Raw genomic sequence first — 21005 nt, 5'->3', positions numbered from 1 at the left:
CCTCACCAGACTGTTGTGTGTTGCAAGTGCCATGCATATTTATAAAAAGATTAATTTCCATAATGTTGGAGGGTGTGTGGATTTTTAATATTCAAGTGTACGATTTCTAAATACAATTGATGAAAAAAGACTTATCCCTAGTTTGTCTCCTGACGGTCACGAGCAGCTTTGTCTTCAAGCTGGGGGTTGAACTGGTGACCTTTCACTTACAAGCTGTCAGCTTCTCTCCTCTCAGTTGCTGTGTTGTGCTGAGTGTCTGTCCCTGGGTAAACAGTTTTAAATGGGAGAGGACATTCCTTCAGTGTTTTTAACAGGGCTGTAATAGAAACTGCATGACTGACTTGATTGTTTTCCACCTTCAGCTCAGCTGAGACTTTACTGGTGCAACTGCAGATGAGTTTAGTCGAATCAAGACATCTGACATTCAGTTTCCCTGACACTTCCTGATAAATAATGCTGTATTTCCATTTTTACTTCAAAGGGCTCTGTGCTTTAATGTAATGTAATAAACTTTGACTGATGTTTAATTCTAGTATATTTTAGGAGAATATTAACTGTAGATAAACATGTAGTTAAAATTATGTTTTTCACCGACAACATGAGGTTTGAGAACGCTTCTTTTTCCAGTCTTGGGTAGTGTCTGCAGGCATTTCATCCAGGCTGTACCAATAATCAAATAAGAACCTGCATGCTAAGGATTAAAGGGGTAGATTGGATTATTTCATGTGGGGTTGTATGAGGCAGGACGTAGGAGAAGCAGAGAGCAGCACCAGTACAAAAGGTAAGCAATGTATTGTTGAGGACAGGGCCAGCAACAAAATTAATCTTAGCTACTTAAAAAAGGTCCACCTAAAGAAAAAAAAATTCAATATCAGTTTAAGTGTATGCTACATTTAGAATATTTTCACAGCTGTACTTTGTCATCAAACAGCCTTTTCCAGTGGGAAACCCCTTGCTATATAAGCCAAATATCACTCTCTCCAAACCAACCAAACTCCATGGGTGAAGTAAGTGATTTTACCCCACAGAATACAGGAGTTGCTAGTTTACTGCTGCCTCAATCCTTGTTGTTGTGTGACTCTGGCATTTAAAAAAGATAGTTCAGATTCACCAAAGTCACACGATAATACAAACAAACTAACTGGTTGGTGCAGGGATAGACCAAAAACTCCCATATTCTGTGAGGTAAAATTACTGATTTCATCCATGGAGTTTGGTTGGTTTGGAGAAAGTGATATTTGGCTGTATAATGCTGGTTTCTTATAGGAAAAGCTTTTCTGATGGCAAAGTGAAGCAGTGAAAATATTCTTAATATAGTGTACGCTTTAACTTATATTGATTTCACGGATGATATTATTGGATTTTAGAAACTTAAAAAATACTTGCAAGTGGGCATTTTCTACTGCAGGTTTCAGTAGTTTGTGTTGGACACCAGTGATTTTTGTCTGTTCTGTGTCAGGCGGTTAGGTTTTTACGACTGGCAGATATGGTTACACACACTCACACGCACGCACAAAGATCCCACTATTCACATTCTGTTGTCAAAATTGATAGCAGCAATTACTGTTGTGTGTCCAGTGGACGCAGTTAAAGTGATGCGAGCTGTGTGTGCGTATTTGTTGTCAGCATCAGTGCTCACTGTGAAACCGTTTCCATCTCCATGTCAGTTGTGCATCTTTGATCCGTACCAGAGACCCGTCCAATATATTAACACAATTCATAAGAGCTTCTCTCTGGTTCACTGGGAATTGTGGGAATTGCTGTCACCGACTCAGAAGCATGTTGAAGTCTTAGCAGATTGCTTTGGACCCCATTGCCCTTTTCACATTCAGCCAATGGGGGCTGAGGCATTGTAAATGTCTCCAAACATCTCCACTGCTGACAGGGGCAGAGTTTTCTGCTGCTCTTGTGGCTGACAAAACAGACACATGCGTGTATAATGTCTCTATAAGGACTTCAGCATGGAAGAAAGAGAAAGGCGTGAAATATTCAAACTCAGGGATGTGGGTGGTTGTGTTATCTCAGTAAATCCATTGTTGTGTTCCACTGCCCATGTCTCAGGCTGGCCTCACTGCATTTCCCTATTAAACAAATCATGTGGAACACAATGAAAGACTGAACTGTCCATGACACGGAGTGATGTCACAGTCCTCCTGACGCCGCCATGCTGGCCCCAAAAACATTCATTCAGCGATGGACTGAACTGCAGACTGCTGCTGTTTAGGGCTGAGCATCATTTGGGTTTTTCCGAGTGAAGTGCTAAAATGGTACCAGTGCCTAAACGGTCCCTGAACATGTTTACCCCTAAAAATTGTTCTGCCACAGTCCACCCTACTGTGCTTTGATTGGCTATTACTACTGTGCTCTGATTGGCTGTGAGCGTGAGTGTTGACTGGCACTTGGGAGAAGTTTGGTAAGGTGGTTGGAGTTGATAAATAGATCAAAAATAGGACTGAGCTTTGTGTTCAGTGTGAGGCTAAATGTCACAATATTTGTGACTTAGTTGTCCTATTATTGTCTGTTTTCAGCCACACTTTGCTTAGTTTTAGGCACAAAAACTACTTTGGTATAGGTTTAGGCAAGAGAAGATATTTGGTTAAGTTTAGGTAAGAAAAATGTATAGTCAGGCTTAGGCAAGAAAACTACTTGGGTAATTTAGGAACAAAAACTACTATGGTACATTTACAAAAAAAATATGGTTTTTGGTTAAAATAGACCCTTTCTGTTACAAAAGAAAGACTTTCTGGCAATCACATGAACATGTTGTCAAGTGAACAAGAACTAGCCAATCACAGCTCAGTAACAGAACAGCTTTTTTCATTGCTAAGGCAAAACTGCACATGAAATTGAACAATATATTAATTATTAACGGTTTAAGTATATGTTAATATATAAGCTTCAATATATTGGTGTTTTTAAATATTGTTTCATCCCGCAAGGTGTTGGAATCCTTTCAAGTTAAATATAGCTACACTTTAGACCATTTAGCTTGCCATTCTAACCATGTTTAAGGTAGCTACTAGCTAATGATAGGCTACCTGCTGTGTGAGAGGGCTATCATAGTGTTAAAGTTCTGTTGCCTGTAACGTCCACAGACCAGGGCTGTAGTCAACCAAAGAAAATCTTGGTCGACTGAATTTCTACCTTCTCTTCAATCGATTGGTCAGTGGGGAAAAAACTGCATTTTATCTCTAGATTAATTAAATCAGCCATAGTGCAGTTAGTGCAATCAACTTGGTAACCTAAACAGATGCTAACTGAAGTAACACTGTGTTGCAAAGCAAATTAACTCCTGCTGTTTGACCACTTCTTTTTTCACTCATAACTATATTGTCACCTTAAGGGTATGTCTATCAAGTACATTTACGTACAGTGACAATATACACATATCCAATATGCACACACATGATGAGGGTCCACCGGCGTCTGTAAATAGACAAAGCTCAGTGCTAATACAGCTCACCCTGCAGTATTGACTTTCACACAAAAAGCAACATGAAAAACAGTTACTGCTATCCAACTACCATCATTATTTACTTGGCTTCAAGTGAGACTTAACATTCATGTGGTTTCTCTTGTCTGTCCCTCAATATTACAACATTAGTCCAACATCGCCCCAGCCTGTGTAGCCACATTAGCAACATGCTAGCGCCAAATTCAACAGGTCAACCTACAGAGTAAACACTAAAACAACATAAAACTCACAGCTTTCCAGTTTGAAGTTGGGTCACAAACAGCTTATGTCATTGAGCTTGAAATGTTACTTGGAGTCACTCATTAAGAAAACAGTCAGGCGCAGTAAAATCTACACACATCATCAAAAATAAACTTTTAATCCACTCATCTCTTCTGTCCTCTCAGGCTGGAGTAAATTTGTGCAGGTACTTTAACATGAAGTCGATTAGTTTGGAGCTGAAATAAATGTTAAGTAAACAGCCTGTCACTCAGAAATAAAATACACAATGTATTTCCATATGTCCCGCCCCTGGACAATAATAGATTAAGAAGCTTCTCTCTTTATTAAAAAAACACCAGGGCCAGTTTGACAAATAAGAATTTGGTTGGACAAAAACACAACAAACAACCAATTGACCAACAGATCAAAAGTTGTCAGCCCCACAATCGACAGCTCAGGTTTGTGGCACTGAAATGAGGCACCAAAATCTGTAGGCAGCAGCTGTATAGGAAAGTTTATGAAACCAAACTTCACTGCTTTTCAGTGACAACAGCTATGTCAGGATGAAACATTTAATGTTCTACAAACAGTAAATAATGGCAATACTATCATTGTACCTGCCTGCTAGTCAAAAGCAACATTTAGCATCATATTAACAACTTATTATTAATTATAATAATACTTTCACTGCACATCACAGCCTATAAGACGTCTGTAACAGCAAGTCTTAGCTGTAAACAAAGGCAAAGCAGCATGTGAAGATCAGCCATATTCTAGGGATGATAATATTGGACAGCAGTGCTTCCAAGCTTCTGACTAACTCTTTCAACTTGCTGAAAACCAAGCAAATAGAAGGTCACACGATGTTGCTGAAAGCCTCAGAAACACCTAGTAAGTAGACTCTGTAGAGAATTTTTTACCAAGTGCTGCTTCCACAAGGTTAAGAATGAACTTTTATGATCAATCTGAAAATGATTTCTGACTAAAAAACATCACAAAGTTCAGGATCCAAATGTTAAAATCATCAAATATTTTTAGTTTCACTGTAAGCAGTCATTTATCCCCCCTGCAGTTAGGCTGCCTAACATCAAAACTTGATGTGTTTCTGGCCGCAGGTGTTGTGCAGCATGTCTTCTGTGGACTGATCTATAGACGGATGAAGCCAAGACTATTTACCCCATGGGGACATTAAAGTATATCAGTGGCGGCCAATCAATACAGAATGCATGTGAAGCGCCCCACCAGCCACAAAGAGTCAGCTTAATAAATGATTAATAAATAACTGAAATGAGCAAATAGACACAGTTTTACTTTTTAAGCCTTTAATGATACCCCTTTACAATAAGACTACCCTTACATATTTTTAAAATGATTATATAATGATGTAATTAGATTATTAATGAGATTGCAAACACTACAAATTTAATAAACTATAAACAAGTTCTAACACAATTTTCAGACATTGATTTGGGCTCATTCACTAATTGGCAAGATCCAGTTACTGCTTGCTAATGATTACTCATGCTAATGTGTTAATTACATTTGTAACTGGCTACAGGGAGCCTTAACGGTGCTGAAAATGTCAAGGTAAACAGTACAGCCAAAGCCTCAGTTTATGAATCTGATCACTTGATATGTGAATGTTGATTAAATGCTAGTAGCTTATTAACAAATATGTGATGAAGTTGACGGGTATAAAAGCTGCTCATGGAGGAGACAAGACAGATTAATGTGGTCACTATTGTTCTTTTATCTAATTATTGTAAGAGATTATTAATGATTTTTAAAGTATTTACAACCGAATTATAAGCCATTTGGAAATCATTAATAAGAATAGTTTTATTGGAAAATGGTCCCGATTTGATTTAATATCACTCCAAATCAATACAATATGAAATTAACCGCAAAATTTATTCAATTTTGTATTCTCTTTTCTAATGGGAATCATTAGAAAAGAGAATACAAAAGAATACATGGCGTCCTAGCTGTGCAATACACACTAATTCAACATTAACTTCCTCCTGATCCTGCCTGCATCTAATACAAGTAAATGGATGAAAAAAGGGGCCAGAAGACAACACCCTGAAACCAATAACACAAACTATAAAACAGTAGGATTCATGAGTGATTGGCTGTCTGGACAATCAAGAGCTCACACAAGGGAGGTTGTACCTGTTTGTATTTATCGCCCGATCAATAACTGCAGCTTATCGTTACACACTTTTAGCCACTCGCTTTTCCTCTGTGAGAAAAGAGACAGCTAAGTGAAGAAAGAAGCAGACCGGAGCGGCTGGAGTGTGTCGGCTTTTCTGATTCAATTCTGCTCAGTGCAACAACATAGTGTGTATGCAGAAGCTCTCAGTGCCTGTAGCCCCACCCAGGTAGACAATCATCAATAATGAGAGAAATTCTGTTCTTGCCGCTCAGATCTAGCCTGGTATCATCTTAAAGAAAAGGATGGAGATGAATTTATTCTGATGTAACAGAATACTGTCTCCTGCTGTCAGTGTTTCTTTGCAGAGCCTCTGATAGATCTTGTTTTGTCATGGTAACTGTTGGTGTTGTGCTCAGGTGGCCTTTACAATCGCATAAAGGTCACCAACATGAGCTGCATGATGCTTCACCGCCTGGACACATGTAGACTCAAAACCAGCTCAGAGAGGGCAGCAGATCTTTTCTCCTTATTTATTTAAGCTCCTGCAAACACACCTCTCCAATCACACATGATTGCAGTCTCTCTTACACCATCCAAAAAGTACATGTAAGTCAGCAGTGTCTGAGAAGACACAAGTGAGATTTACTGCTCGTGTGGGAGGCAATTACAATGGAGACACGCAATAAAATGAAGAGATATTTCATAAAAATACATTTTTCTTAAGTTAAAGCGTACTTAGTTTTCCAGTTCCAACACTGGTAGGAACTGAAAAAACTGACACAAAAAAACTGAGTCATGTAGTAGGTCTATAGATAGCTGTATGGTATGATTTCAAAGGCTGCACTGATATAAAATTTACATAATTCATGTGCTGATGATGGCAACTGTCAAGGAAGGAAGCAGAGAGGCCAAAATGGAGGAAGCTATCATAGCTTGTTAGCTGTGTTGCACCATTTAACCTTGTCTTTAACCTGCTAACCTAACCTATTGTTTGGTGTGAACTGTTCCACAAACAGGACTTAATGGTTCATTTACATCATATGAATAATCTGCATGGAATGAGCTATTGCCCTGTTAGCGGCAGAGCTAGCCAATTGACAGTAACCATGCTAGCTTGAGGAGCTTATTCCCCCTTCAGAAACTCTTTGGGCCCTACATTACACCTGGCACAATGCAGCACAGTGCTGTCGTTGCTAGTTTTCGACCAGTGCAGCTGTCATTTTCACGCCTAGTACCAACAAGTAGCAAATGTACTTGCACCCATCTGTATACCGATGGGCATGTTGGTCTTAAAATGAGGTGTGGTCAGATGCATTGTTGAAGCATTGCCATCTTAGAAAGTGCAGAAAGCACCAAGTGACCCAACAAAAACCTCGTCTAAAGTCAATGGCGCAGTATTTTCCTGCTATTTTAAAAAAGTGTAAGATGCACCTCCCTAGGCAAGTTCACAACGTGAGTACACTGTGTTATACACACAGGGATGCACATCAGTGTAATTGCTTATAAACAGGCAAATCCAAGTGTTCATGGGGCATAGGATTAGAAGACAGTGGAGGCAGAGGGTACACTGACCAAGGACCACATACCTGTCCCTCAGTGAAGATGAATGCTGCTGTAAACTCCGCTTATCCCACCAGGCCATAACAGACATTTGTAATCTCCTGTCAGATGATTTACCAGCTGTCTCTATTGTCAAAGTCGCTGTTTCAGTGCATTTTCTTATTCATTTGATTCTAGCATCCTCTGAGTTTGTGCCAACTTGCCGAATACACTGTTTAAATAGCCATGTGCACAGACGAAGAAGCACCTGGCTTTTAAAGAGAATGGAGATGATATGCTGTGGTTTAAGTCATGTCAACCTATGATTAATTAAGAGACTAAATACAACCCCTTTGTGCCTTACTTTGTGCCCAGACTTTCCACTGTTTAATGAGAAATAGTGGAGCTGGACTTGCCCTAAATGTACTTGTACCATGCACTTAAGACCAATGTTGCTCATGTCATTCAAATAGGGCCCATCATGTTGGATGATTAAAGATTTACAATACAGGGAACCAAAAGGCCATGGAGGAGTAAAAGCTCCAGTACAGGGAAATGGGAAGGAGCTTGGCGAGCTATTGACCCACCACCACTAACATGTTCCCGTCTGGCTAAAGAGATAGTGGTTAGCTTGCCATTTACAACAATTTACTATCTAGCCCTGCCAGTAGTCACTATGAGTTCAATCCTCCAGAACCACATATTTCACAAAGATGCATGGATAAACTGAGCAGATGATACAAAGGAATCATTAAAAAGCAATTTGGTAAAGACTAAATGAACCAAACTACAGATGCGACAGTGACCAGTATTTCCTGTATCATTTTGAAACTATTATTATGTGAAGGGAGGAGAGGAGAGGTACCCAAGAGTGAGAAACAGCGTATGTATCCTTTTATCCTTGCTCCCACTACTTGGCCGGTGTCTCCTCGTGCTATCGTCACTTTGGCTGAGTGACGTTTCTAATGAAGCTGTGATGGCTGCCGGCCAGCAGACACACAGCTGCTACGATAGCGCTCAGAGCAGACTGACAGAAACAGACCGAAATGTTTGCTTCTGTTTCCAACAAATACAGCCTAACAGATTGTCACTGAGCAGAACTGCTGCATAAGTAGAATTATTCCCATTGGCTGTGGTAACCAGTGGGTGGAGCCAAAGAACTACTATTTTCTTTTGCTTCTGTTGCTGATTTTATCAGCACATGAAGGGATCATCTCTTCTCTCTCCTTAATAAAATAAGCACAGCATAGTTTAGGAGACACTAGACTTAAAGACTATTTTGTCACTGATATGTAACTTAAGCCTATAGAGAGATGTAGTTATTTACTGAAACTGTGATGTAACACTTAAATCATCCAGACGTTCTCATGGGTCTCTTATGAAAAGTAAACTTAAAGCTGCTGCAGGCACTTTGAACGTACAAAGTCTCTCCCAACAAATGACGTACCAAACATATATGCATGTTTTGCTGTGCTTGAAGCGAGACATCAAGGTTGTCAACTGTAACTAACTAGCAAACTCTACTCGGCTAGCAGTGGAACAACGGTCAAAATTAATGTAATCACAGAGCCTAGCTTAACCCTTTTGCCGTGTAGTTCTGTTTGTATATTGCAGTGTGTGAACTCCGGCACATGATTGGCCTTCAGCTACGAGGGGCGTTACCTGCGCCATCTACACTGTTGGTCGGCCTGCTGATTGGTGTCCCTTGATCGCCCATCCACCAATCACAGGAGTGCAGCTGGAAGTCGATGAGATTTAAGCTCAGGGAGCGTGCCGGTCAGGGCGGCTGCCTTTGCCATAGACAGTTTGCCACACGTGCCTCTCGTTGTTGTTTGTGTTAAGATATTTTGAATGAGGTACTTGTTGAAAGGGACTGGGCCAGGGAACAGTTTCAAAAACTGACAGAAATCAACACACACTTGCTAGGATTTTTTGTGAATTGTATTAGACTACACTAGGCAAAGGGGTGCTGTCTCTTTTGTATTTTCGTTTTAAAACTTGATAAGGTAGATAGCTGCAGGCTTCTCTTTTGTTTGTTTCTTTTCTTAGCCACTCTAGGTAGTTGTTAAGCTCCCACTTTGGGAGCTCTCTTTCGGTTATATTGTTTTCTTTGAGTTGAGCTGCACTCATCGGCCCTGTCGCCTGTTTTGATGCCTCTTTTTGTGTTATTGTCTCTTTAACTGCTGGTGCGAATAAATAACTTTAACTTTACCAATTACAACTGGTTTTATGTTCCTTCCCTTTTCCCATCACGAGCTAAGGGTCGTAACAAGTGAAAAAGGGAGGAACCAAGACATGTAGAACCTGGATGAGCCTTGTTTGTAGAGAGTCGCTGTGGTTGGCTAGTTCCATGCCAGCTCACCCGAATTGGTTGTTTGATTCAGACTGTACCCAATTTGTTTAAAAACTAAATACAACTTGGTGGGCATTCACAGATGCACATCTTTTAAAGGAACCCCCCAATTAAAGGAGCGATAGGCTATGTAAGACCCTGGTGTTGAAAATGGGTACTGCAGTCCAAAGACGGTACATTTAATAGAAGGCGAAACCTTTCTTAATATCCGATCTATGGTTGCTGTGACTTGTTTTCCCCTGCCACCTCCTCACCAGACTTAAAGCTCAGGGAGGTTGCCAGGAAATTGCAGGGACATTAAACCCACACAAGTGCAACATCATATTTGACACTGACAAGTGATGACGCGTCCTACACTGTAAGCTGATTAGCTGTTTATAACCGTCAGTTGTCCATTAACATATTGCTCTATTTAACTTTTACAAGCATCTACTTTTTATAAAAGATTATTAATGATTTCTTACAACTCATAAACAAACACTTAATCACTGTGCGAACATTTGGCATTAGTTTAAATTCTATTAAACATGAACCTGACAAAGAAAAACAGAAGTTCTAGATTGTAATGGAAATAGCCTTGTTACCAGCATTTCAACTTAACATGTTTCCTTAATATAATGATTGTACTGGAGCTTTAATTTGAAATACAGTGGGAAAACCTGCAGCTCCACCCCCTGCTCCACTGAGTAAACATCAATCAATAATCAGTATTTGTTTTAGTTTGTGCACCATCCATTTTAAAGTTACTGTCACTTGATTCAGTCAATTTAGTAGACTGAGTTTTGTTTTTGGCTTTAGATGACAAAGTGAGATTAGATACAGAATGCATTTCCTTTGTTCAAGAATTTACCTGGGGCTGTCCTGTATCATTTCTGAATTACTTCCTGTTTTACTACTACTCACACACACGCACACATCCAGTTTCCTACACCAGCATGACCTGAGGCTGCCCTGCTCTGCACTTACTAACTGATAAGGCTGTGTGTGTGTGTGTGTGTGTGTGTGTGTGTGTGTGTGTGTGTGTGTGTGTGTGTGTGTGTGTGTGTGTGTGTGTGTGTTTCCAAAGCTAGCTTACTGTAGCTCAGCCCCACCCTCTCATTACACACACACAGAGACAGAGAGAAGCAGAAAACAGAAGAGAGAGGGAAAGGGAAAAGCAGAAACCTCCAAACTGCATCTGGAACTCAGTAGGTAACTAACCAGCCGGTCAGCTAACCAGTCAGACACCCGCTCGGCTACTAAGGCAGCCAGTCATCTACTGCTGCTACTACATTTTTAGTCAGGAGACCAGTTTGTGGGACAGGCCAGGACTGGTTTATCAGATAGTAGAAGTCAGAAACAGTGAGCCAGTCCGTTGCTCAGTTTGTAAGTTAATACTTTAGTGGGTGATTCTGTTAGTCATTTGGATAGTCAGTTAGTTTGTTAGTTGGTCATAGAGAGTTTTAGTTAGTTGATCAGTTGGTCAGTGAGTTGATCATTTTGTCTGTTATCTGATTAGTAATGTCTAGTCTATCAGTTGGTCAGTTTTTATTTTTTTAAGTTGGCTGGCCAGTTTGTCATTTAGTTATTCAGTCAGTCAGTCAGTCTTTGGGTAAGGTAGAAAGTTGGCCAGTTGGTCAGTCAGTCAGTTAGTTGGGTAGTAGGTCATGGAGTGACAGGCAGTTTTTCAGTTTGTCGGTTGTTTAGCCTCTTAATCAATTGAGACAGTTGGTCTGTCAGTCAGTTAGTTGGTCAATTTATTATTTAATAGTTATTCAGTTGGTCTCTCATTCAGGAATTCAGTCTAGAAGTTAAGACCAAGACAGTCAGCCGTTAAACTAGTCATCCATCCATCCCTCCAGCCAGGCAGAGAGTCAGCTGGTCACAGAGGGGAGTGGCTCTCTGCTCCACTGCCTCCAGCCGAACAGTAGTCAGTCATCCAGTCATCCAGCCTCCCACTCAGACACTCCGTCAGTCCTCCAGTCCTCCAGTACTTCAGTCAGTCAGCCAGTCGGTGGGTGTAGATGCGGGGCTGCTGGTCAGCTGCTCTGGACGGCTCGTATCTCCCTCAGGATCTCACACTGTTGAATCAGCTGAGGAGCCACCGAGAGGTAAGAAGCTCCGACGCTCAACAGGATGTTTGTCTGGTTAGTTTGTCAGGGACATTTCAGAGCTGTTTGCTGACTTTTGCAGGCGTGTGACAGACTGCAGGCTGAACTGGGAGAGACAAATGTAGAGAGGGAAAAAACAAAAAAGAGTTTGACGAGTGCGATACAGTGCAGTACATAAGTGGCTGTGGAATCACACCCTTTTTTTTTTTTTTACAACTTGTTGGTGTGTTGTTGCATTCAGCTGCATCTCCTTCATGTTATCTGGATTCTGTGCAGCAGGACTGGTCATGAATTTCCTCTCATGCTCATCTCATGATAATGGTGATGTTCTAAAGAAAAAAGCAGAGGTCTCAAAGCTGTTGTTTTTTGCTTAAAAAGAAAAGAAATGAAGAGCACCAGTGTGACTTACAGTTGTTGTATTCAGTTTTAATGTTTTGGAAAACTTTGTTTAGCATCACCTGAAACCATGGGTGCCTATTTAGAGTTAAAGTGGGTGTTCTAGATTAGTGACAGGCAGGATGTTTTTTTGGGAGTAGTAGTGACAGAACATTATAAATTATGCATATTGGCAGTTTGAACTATGCTAAAGCTCCCTGTGCTCTCTGGGGAATATATTACACCAAACTCCCTTTAAGAAATATGAAATATTAACAGTTATATAATCCATAAAGATTAACTGTATGTCTGTACAAACTTTTCAATATGTGGCCTCAACACCCCCACCAGCCCTCTTTAGTTAGCTTCAGACCACAGGAATGAGAGAGGTGAACTGAAATTATGATTTCTCACTAAAACAAGTGCTGGTCAGTGGATCAGATGCATGCTGAATTACAGGCAGACTCATAACACTGTTCTGTGATGTCTGTTGTGTGTGTGAGAGACGCATTTAGTCTTTTTGGCCTTTGTCAGAATAACTACCCGCTTTGCTGCTTCCTGTTAAGAGCTGGAGATGTTTGATTTTGTCATAATGATAATTAACTTTTTTTTTTGTTCTAAACTAGTTCAAATGTTTAAAAATAGCAAAGCTGCATGATCAAAAAGTGGGGATGCAAAAGCACACGTTTGCAGCTCCAGGTCTAATAGTGGGGATGCAGCTGCTCCGCCTGCTCCATCGCTCAGGTGCCTATGACCGAAGAGAGCAGCAGCTTTGACAAAGTTAAGTCATATTAATAACTAACAAGAAAATATATTTTATCAGGCTTTTTTAGAATAAAGGACAAAAACTAATCTTTAATATTTTATTACTGTATAACAGCGGTTAACTGTGGCCTCTAAGATGTTACGCAACCACACACCACTAGTTAGGCTAGTGGCCTGGATGTGGCCCAGACGTTGCAAACCAGCGAGGTGGACAGTGGGGCAGATGACCTTTCATAAAACCAGCCTGGTCTATCAATATTTTGAGTTAGAAAATGAAAATGAAAATTGTATGTAGGCTGTGTCAGAATAAACTGGCATATGTAACCACTCACCTGGAGCAAAGCTAGCCACATTCAGCACCGCCAAGTGGATCTTAACCTGTAAGGAGAGCAGCAGCTGCTGCTAGCATCGCTGATGTTAGCCACACTCAGCAAACCAATATGGTACTTAACCCACAGACGCTGTGTTCCTGCTTGGTCTGAAAAGAAAACACAGCTTATCATAGCAGTGAACTTGGCAACATATACTTCCATTCAACTTTGTTGAAGGCAAAGTCTTCTGAACATGAATGGAATATACTGAGCAAGGGCGCAAAATGATCACATCTAGATTGGCACAAAAATAAAAAATATGACATTGGTATTTGGTTGTTGAACAATGTCAACAGTTTCACATAGCTGTCTGATATTGATTATTAGATTGTGCTCAGTTGTGACTGTTTTCTGGGAGTTTCTTACTTTTAGTCTTGTCAACTAGTTTAAGTTAAAATTTCCATTTAATCGACTGGGAAATTAACATCCCTACTGCCAGTAGACCTCTGCTGTTGAGGCAGATTTTTGCAGAGTGTAACATGTCCCTTCATTGCCTTGAACACAATCACTGTTTAGTTTGAGTCAGTCCCATTTACACTGTCCTGCTGCCATAAATACTCACTACAGCAGCGGTTCTCCACCTGGGGGTCACCATATAGTTGTGGAGAATAAAATAAAATGTTGTGGCAAGCAGCATTTAATGAAAGCCAGCAAGCAGCTCTCAGCGACACCAGTCCCTTAAAGACATTCAACATAAGTGACAAGCACTAAAAAGTAAACAAAATACAGCAAGAAATGTAAACTGAAATATAAACATCAAACCAGCACAAAAATGACTATTACCAACATAAACCGCTATGTCCTGAACAAACACAAAAACTAACAGTGTGTTTTGTAACATAAAATAGCTGACTTAACAAACTACTCTACCCAGCACCAGGCATGATGGGAAATGAGGCCGCATTTTAGACCGAGGAATAGTTTTTACACATTGCATATGGCTGTGATACAAAGTGTTTGCTTTCATGTCTTATGCAGTAATTCCTGAAGGGAGATGCAGGGTCACAAACATCAGCCTGATTTTTCTCATTAGGTCATGACTCAAAAAGGTTGAGAACCACTGCACTAGAGCACCAAATGTTTATTAATCCACCACTGAAAATAGTCCCTGTTTGCTCCCATTTGAATGATGTTTGCTAAAAACTACAGTGTCCAGCTGATTTAGGAAATGACTGAATCGTGTTTGAAAATTAAATCAAATAATTGTGAGCTGTTTTAAAAGATTTACGTTTCCAGATGGGCCTGGGACGAACAAGCAAGGTTATCATGTTTGGTTTTGGTCTTTTCATTGGATTTGTCAACAGTTAGAAAAAACATGGAATAAAATCAGCTAAAAAACGAACGGGATATATTTTTCCATTCAGTGCTTTCCTTTAACTTAGACACAACATTTGGTGTTAAACCTGCCTGATGACTGTGGAGCTGCCAACTCAAGCTGTGGATGATGTCTAAAGCCAATAAATTGAACAAGAATGAATAAATGTGAATTTGTCCTCCAGTCAGGTCAGGTTTCTTTGATGTTTGGTGTATTTAATTATCATCCAGGGCGCACGCTTTCATTTCACTGAACACTTTATTTAATGTGACATGTCAGCTGGACTGAAAGTCTAATATTTGGAGGCTCTTGTGTCAAAGGAAAAACAAAACCCACGTGCTTTGTTTAAACAGTAAAACTGGTTTGACTGCAGAGGGGAAATATTGTCATTTAAAGCCTTTTTAAGATGTTGAAAAAAATTAGCACTGATAATGTTGATGTGAAATCTCTCTGTGGTGATAAATGTCTTTTCCTCCTGCTGACCTATCAGATGCATTTCCTCTTTGGTGATTTATAACGGGGCATTCTGAGGTAAATATCTGACTCTGCTCTGCGTGAATAATGGTGAAAATACAGAGACCATTTTGAAGAGTAATAATGACAGTGTTTTTGTAAAAAACCCCTGTGGTAATGAGCCATGTTGGTGTCGCTATCTTGCTCTCTGCCAAACTTCAAGGCATTAAAAGAAAAGGAAAAACAGTTTTCTTGATTTTTTTTTACGGCTCTAAAACTGCCATGTTTAGTTATCCTCTGAGTACTTAGGCTGTAAAATGACCTACTTACCTAAAACATGAACTGCAATCATTTTCAGAAAATTACCACTTAAAAAGACCAGTTTTGATTTATTTTGACAATAAACTTTAATAATAATGAAAGGCCTACTTTCTCAGGAAATAGATTTTTATGAAGGCAATTTTAGCCCAACTTTCCTGTACTAATACTTCAGTGATGGATATGATTGACAAAACACAAACAGTAACAAATTGTCAGCTTTATTTTTTGTGTCTAATTCCTATGATTTGGGAGAAGTTACTTATTTGCCTTCACACACCCCTTCTCCCCTCTGTGTCTGTGTTTTACGAGCCAGGCAGGCATGTGACATGTTAGAAATGTAAAACTGCTTCTGTCTATTCATGGTGGAGGACAGACTCGTATGTGTGTGTGTGTGTGTGTGTGTGTGTGTGTGTGTGTGTGTCTGAGAAAGGCATTGTATAATAAAGTATTTTCATCTTTCCAAAATCTTAACCCAGCACTGATGGGATCATGTCACCATGGTCATAAAATATATATATAAAACAGATTACAAAAACAGGAAGTGTCAGTATACCAATAATGTCATAAAAGCCAGAAAATGTAGCAGGCAGCTGATTTGAATTTGTGCTGAAATAATATGATATGATTAACAAGTTCAATGTGCACTGCCTTGTAGAGTACTTCACCTTAACAAAGTAGGCCTAAATGAATAAATTGTAATTCTCTACGTCATCAGAATTCAGTGATCGTGCCTGTTTGTGGTTGTGTTCGCCTGATGTTGGGCTCTCACTGATGTTGTGGACAGTGTGGTTTGTAGTCCATATCCTGTGGGTAGTAAGTATAGGACTGGAAGTTGAGGCCACAGAGCTTCACATCTGCAGCAGAACTCTCACCGATTGTTAGCAGGGGTGGAAGAAACTAATTACAAGTAATTAAATAACTGTAATTAAGCCTTTTTGGGTACTTGTACTTTAATGAGTAGATTTTTAAGTCTGTATTTTTACTTGCATTACACTTTGTAATCTACTTAGTTCCTTCTAAAATCATAATTGAGTACTGAGCACAATTTGAATTAATATCCATACTTTTCATCTGCATTTTTGTGGCCAATAAGGTGATCTGATCGCAAACCGGCAAATGAAAACAATGACATGTGGACAAAAAAACAAAACACTGCAGCAGCACAGGTTTGAAATAAGGACGTTAATGGTTAACGATGAGTCAAATAATCGCCTCTAAGAATTCAGTCATTCAGTCAGTCAGTTTAGAAATGGCAGTAACATCTGGCGGAATCATATGTCGAATAAATAAACTTAAACTTAAAGTGACAAAAACGAAAAAAAAGGTCATCATTTTCCACGTCCCTTAATTTCATGGTAAATACGTGTTAATTACCAAGTAACATATTTGAAATATCTAAGAAATTATACACAGATTTTCCCCAGATTTCATGGTAAGTATGTTATAATTCACAAGTACATTTTTCATGTAGTTGGTGGTAATTACAAAGCAACATATTTCAAATTTCTCTGAATTCACCTGCACATTACCCCAAAATTTCATAGTATGTGATCATTTGCAAGTACTGTTTTCATGCATAGTTAGCAATATATTACTTGGTAATTACCACCTATTTGTTAACCTTTTCAACTGTCAGTTAAGGAAAATGCACAAAATTTGCAACCCATTTTTTTGAGAGGTGATTGTGACCACTGAGCAGGAGAAAAGCACAGGAGTTTGAACTAATTTAGACTGCTTGCTGCTATTGATAAGGCATTAGACATCGTCGGTTAAAAAGTAACTAATACTCTGAGATGTTTTTGATAAGAATTCTTTGTTCTTTTACTTAAATATTTTTCTACTTTTACCTTTAATTGAGTAATATTTTAGTAATGTAACAGTACTTGTACTTGGGTACAGATTTTCAGTACTGTTTCCACCACTGGTTATTTGTAGTTTCAATGGTTGACTTCAGTATTTATGGTTTAGAGAGCAGTGCGATCAGTGGATGATATATAATGGTGATGTGCTATCAATACAATTTATAATCTATATTAATATTTTGACTGAAATTACAATATGTGATACAATTAGTTTCATTTTCACTGAAAAAAATGTGATGTTGTGATATTTATTGAGGTCTGTACAAACAAACATGTTTTCTTTCATCTGGAGAAGAAGATTTCTAGGCCAGGTCATCTCACTGAGAGCACCACAGCACCACATTGTAATGCTGTTTTTGCACACATTTTTCCTTTCTCAGAAAACTGTGATGTGGTTCTGGTTCTGCAGTGTGGTTACTGCACTTGGCCATGTTTCGATTTTATTGCGACTGCAATTAATTGTGCAAATACAGCCACTTCTTAGTCAGGTTTCTGAAACTGTGATCTAAAATTTATAACAAAACTGAAGCTGCTTAAATGTGTGGAACTTTGTGCCATGCATTGTGAACATTATCCTACAAAACATGACAGCAACTCACAAAATGCTTCAACCTTTCAGACTGAACAGAATAGCAGTGTCTGCGACATCGTTAACTGACGTTAGCTGTCATCCTGCCACACAGTGTGGCTAACGTTAGCAGTGCTAGCAGCAGCAGCCTGCTCTGCCTGCAGGTTAATGTCCGTGTCTTTGCTGAATGTGGTTACACATTCTGACACAGTCTATCCTTAATTTCATTTTCTGCATTAAAATACTGACAAACCGTGCTGTTTATAAGCTGTCATCTGTCCCACTTTGCTGATAACAGCATCTGGCGCGCAGCCATCAGGGTGTTTGTGCTGGATGAGAGGGGCTGCAGCAACTCATTAGTATTTCTGGTGGTGACTAACGAGGATTGCAATGTTTAATTGAAAATTTTAAATTTAGTTCTTAACTGAGATTTCATTGCGGCCCATTCATTTTTTTCTTCTACCACTTACACCCATAAAACCCTTTCAGAAGCTGAGATGATCTCAAATTCATCATCCTCAAGCTGAAAACAGTTCATCTTACTTTCTTAGTGATTATAATCATGCGTGTATGGCCATTATATTTTCTGCTGTGGTTCAAGGCACATAAACACTTTTTTCCAATGTATTTTCCACTCACTTTTTCTAACGTACACACACACTCACCCACTCATGCACTTGTGAACACACCAGGGTTGTGAGACTTGTCTTCAGGGCTAAATTTGATAATTGGAAGAACCAGTTACTGTGAAAATAGGTCAGAGGTTAAAAGATTTCCAATTTCACCCCAGACACAAAGGTTTAAACCTTTAAACTCTGCCAGATTTCACGCTGAACACTGAACTTAATTTTAAATTGGAGATCCATGGAGTATTCCACTCAATAAAAATATCAAATAACCTCAAGATGCCACACAGTTTATATGTATTACTTTTATATTTCATCAGCTTAAAGGCTTGTGAAGAGCAAATTTTAGGACAGAGTTTCTGAAGGAAAGAAGCTTAATTCATCAGTCAAATCAAAATTGATCTCTTTTGAGGCTTTAGAGATTTAAAATTGAGACCGCTGATGAAATTACGAAGTATTGCTCCTGGGAAAAAATTAGATCGGTTTCTCTACCTTAAGCATGGAGTTCACGTGGGACTGTGGTGGATTTTGTTCTCATAAAACAACAGAATAAATAACTTAGAATTATACCACCGATTTCTATCTAACAGATCACCATGAAGCTCCAAAAACTCTTGAAAATGTAAGACATGACTCAAAAGCTGAACATGTAAACTTGAACAGCAGGAGAAATTTGGAATGGTTTCAGAAAAGGTCACACAAGGAAACCCTTAATGAGACTGAAAAGCAGCAAAGCAGAACTGCAGTGATTATTAGATTTTGCACACAACACTGAATGCTTCGGCTTGGTATACAGACTTCATTTGTTGTCTACTGTAAAAAAACAAAACAAAAAAACACTGTTAACACATGACAACAGGCTGTTATTGCTGTTACTTAATATAACAGCAGAAAATTTAAAAAGGGAAAAAGAAAAACTTACTTAAGCCCACAAATGGATGTAAGTTTTTATGATAAGCCACTACACAGTGTACCAGTACGTCCACTTTCAATGATAAAAACAACTGAAGTTGATATACTGTAGCTATGAAGTATTTGAAGCCAAACAGTTTTGCTTTAAGTCGCAGGAGACACCATGATGCTGGGTGTTTTACTGTCCTGGGGCAACCACAGATTCAGTCAGCTGACTGATCACATGCCATCCATCTCACTAAGCAAAGAAATAGAGTAGATTCAAGGAAAATGAGAGAAAAGCTGAGTAGGAAACAGGAGTCAAATGAGAGTCAAATACAGGAGGAATGTGCTGTGTAGGACAGAAGTGAAAAGAGTGGAGATCAGTAGATCGGAAAGAAGCTGAGTAAGGTAGAAACATAGAATAGAATAGATGATAAATGTTTCTCATGGGAAGACATGATGCATCACATTTGTCAAGTGTAACTAATATTGTTCATAATGACTGCATTCGATTTTATTGTGCGTTGAACATTTTTGTGTTCTTCCTGTATCTCTCTCTTACGTTTTTTCTTACAGTGGGTTTGTTTGTGTGTCATGTCAGATTCAGCAAATTTGGAGTATGAGGCTTTTATGCCTTTAATTTGTATGACAGCTGAAAATATGACAGGAAAGTGCGAGAGAGAGTTGGGGAATGACCTTTGGCAAAGGGCCGCAGGCAGGAGTTGAACCCATGGCCACTGCGGAGGACTCACAGTCTCAGTGCATAGGACAAGCGCCCCCCTCTATGTGCCCCATCACCAAGCCTAGGATACACACACATACACACTGCTGGCATAGGTGCTTGTAATGGGGTTACATAAGCAGTGTATGCCGTATGTCACCAGACGCTTCCCCGTTTAGGTTTTTATGCCTCCCCACTGGTGACAGCCATGGCCGGGGGCATTATGATTTCTGGTAGCTGTATCTCAAGAATGCGTGGATGGAATTTCTTCAAGTCTGACACAAACATCCATTTGGACTCGAGGATGAACTGATTTAGTGGTCAAAGGCCACTGTGACCTCACAAAACACTTTTTTGGCCATAACTCAATATTTCATACATTATACAATATAATTTCAGACAAATATCTGGGATAAAATGATGAGGTGATGACATTTAATATCCAGAAGGTCAATGGTCAACTTCACTGTGACATCATAATGTTCAGCTCTCTATCAGTCCTCAGTACTCTTATGAAGACAGCATGTTTCTTACTGGAAATCCCTTAAAAATGAATTTCCTTGAGAGTCTTCACTACATACATTACCACAAGGCGGTAATTCTAGTTTGTTGCATGTCCTGCCAGATGTTGGAATTCTTTGGGTGAAATACAGCCACACATAAATCATTCTAACCTTTGTTAAGACTTCTGCCAGAGCCTTGTAGAGGCAGTGCTGCCGTAATCTAAGCTAGTGGTTTGATGATGCATCTGTAACGTCCAGACCAGTGGGCAACTATTTTAATTGAAAGACCATGTGGCACCCAAACAAGGCATCGTAATCCATAATGGGATTTGATCCATTAGGTACCGGTATCGGTACCCAACCCTACACCAAAGTAAATAAGAAATGGTTCCATAGCAAAATTGCTTAAAAAAACCCC

The 21005-nt window shown here is 39.4% G+C and overlaps 1 protein-coding gene across 2 annotated transcripts in view; it reads left to right on the top strand.

The window, feature by feature from the left end:
- Positions 1–21005, top strand: part of rab27b (RAB27B, member RAS oncogene family) — a 78385-nt gene that overhangs the window by 28718 nt on the left and 28662 nt on the right. The window contains exon 1 of one of the 2 annotated variants that reach the window (XM_084746330.1): positions 11068–11813. The exons of the other annotated variant lie outside the window; for it this stretch is intronic. The gene's annotated coding sequence lies outside the window, so the exon portion shown is untranslated. Of the gene's footprint in view, positions 1–11067; positions 11814–21005 lie in introns of those variants that run through there. 2 annotated transcript variants of the gene reach the window in all.

The sequence above is a fragment of the Lutjanus erythropterus genome, chromosome 20 (genome assembly GCF_056507025.1).
Source record: "Lutjanus erythropterus isolate fLutEry1 chromosome 20, fLutEry1.hap2, whole genome shotgun sequence".
NCBI classification, from domain to species: Eukaryota; Metazoa; Chordata; class Actinopteri; order Lutjaniformes; family Lutjanidae; genus Lutjanus; species Lutjanus erythropterus.
This window is presented reverse-complemented; position numbering and strand designations above follow the sequence as displayed.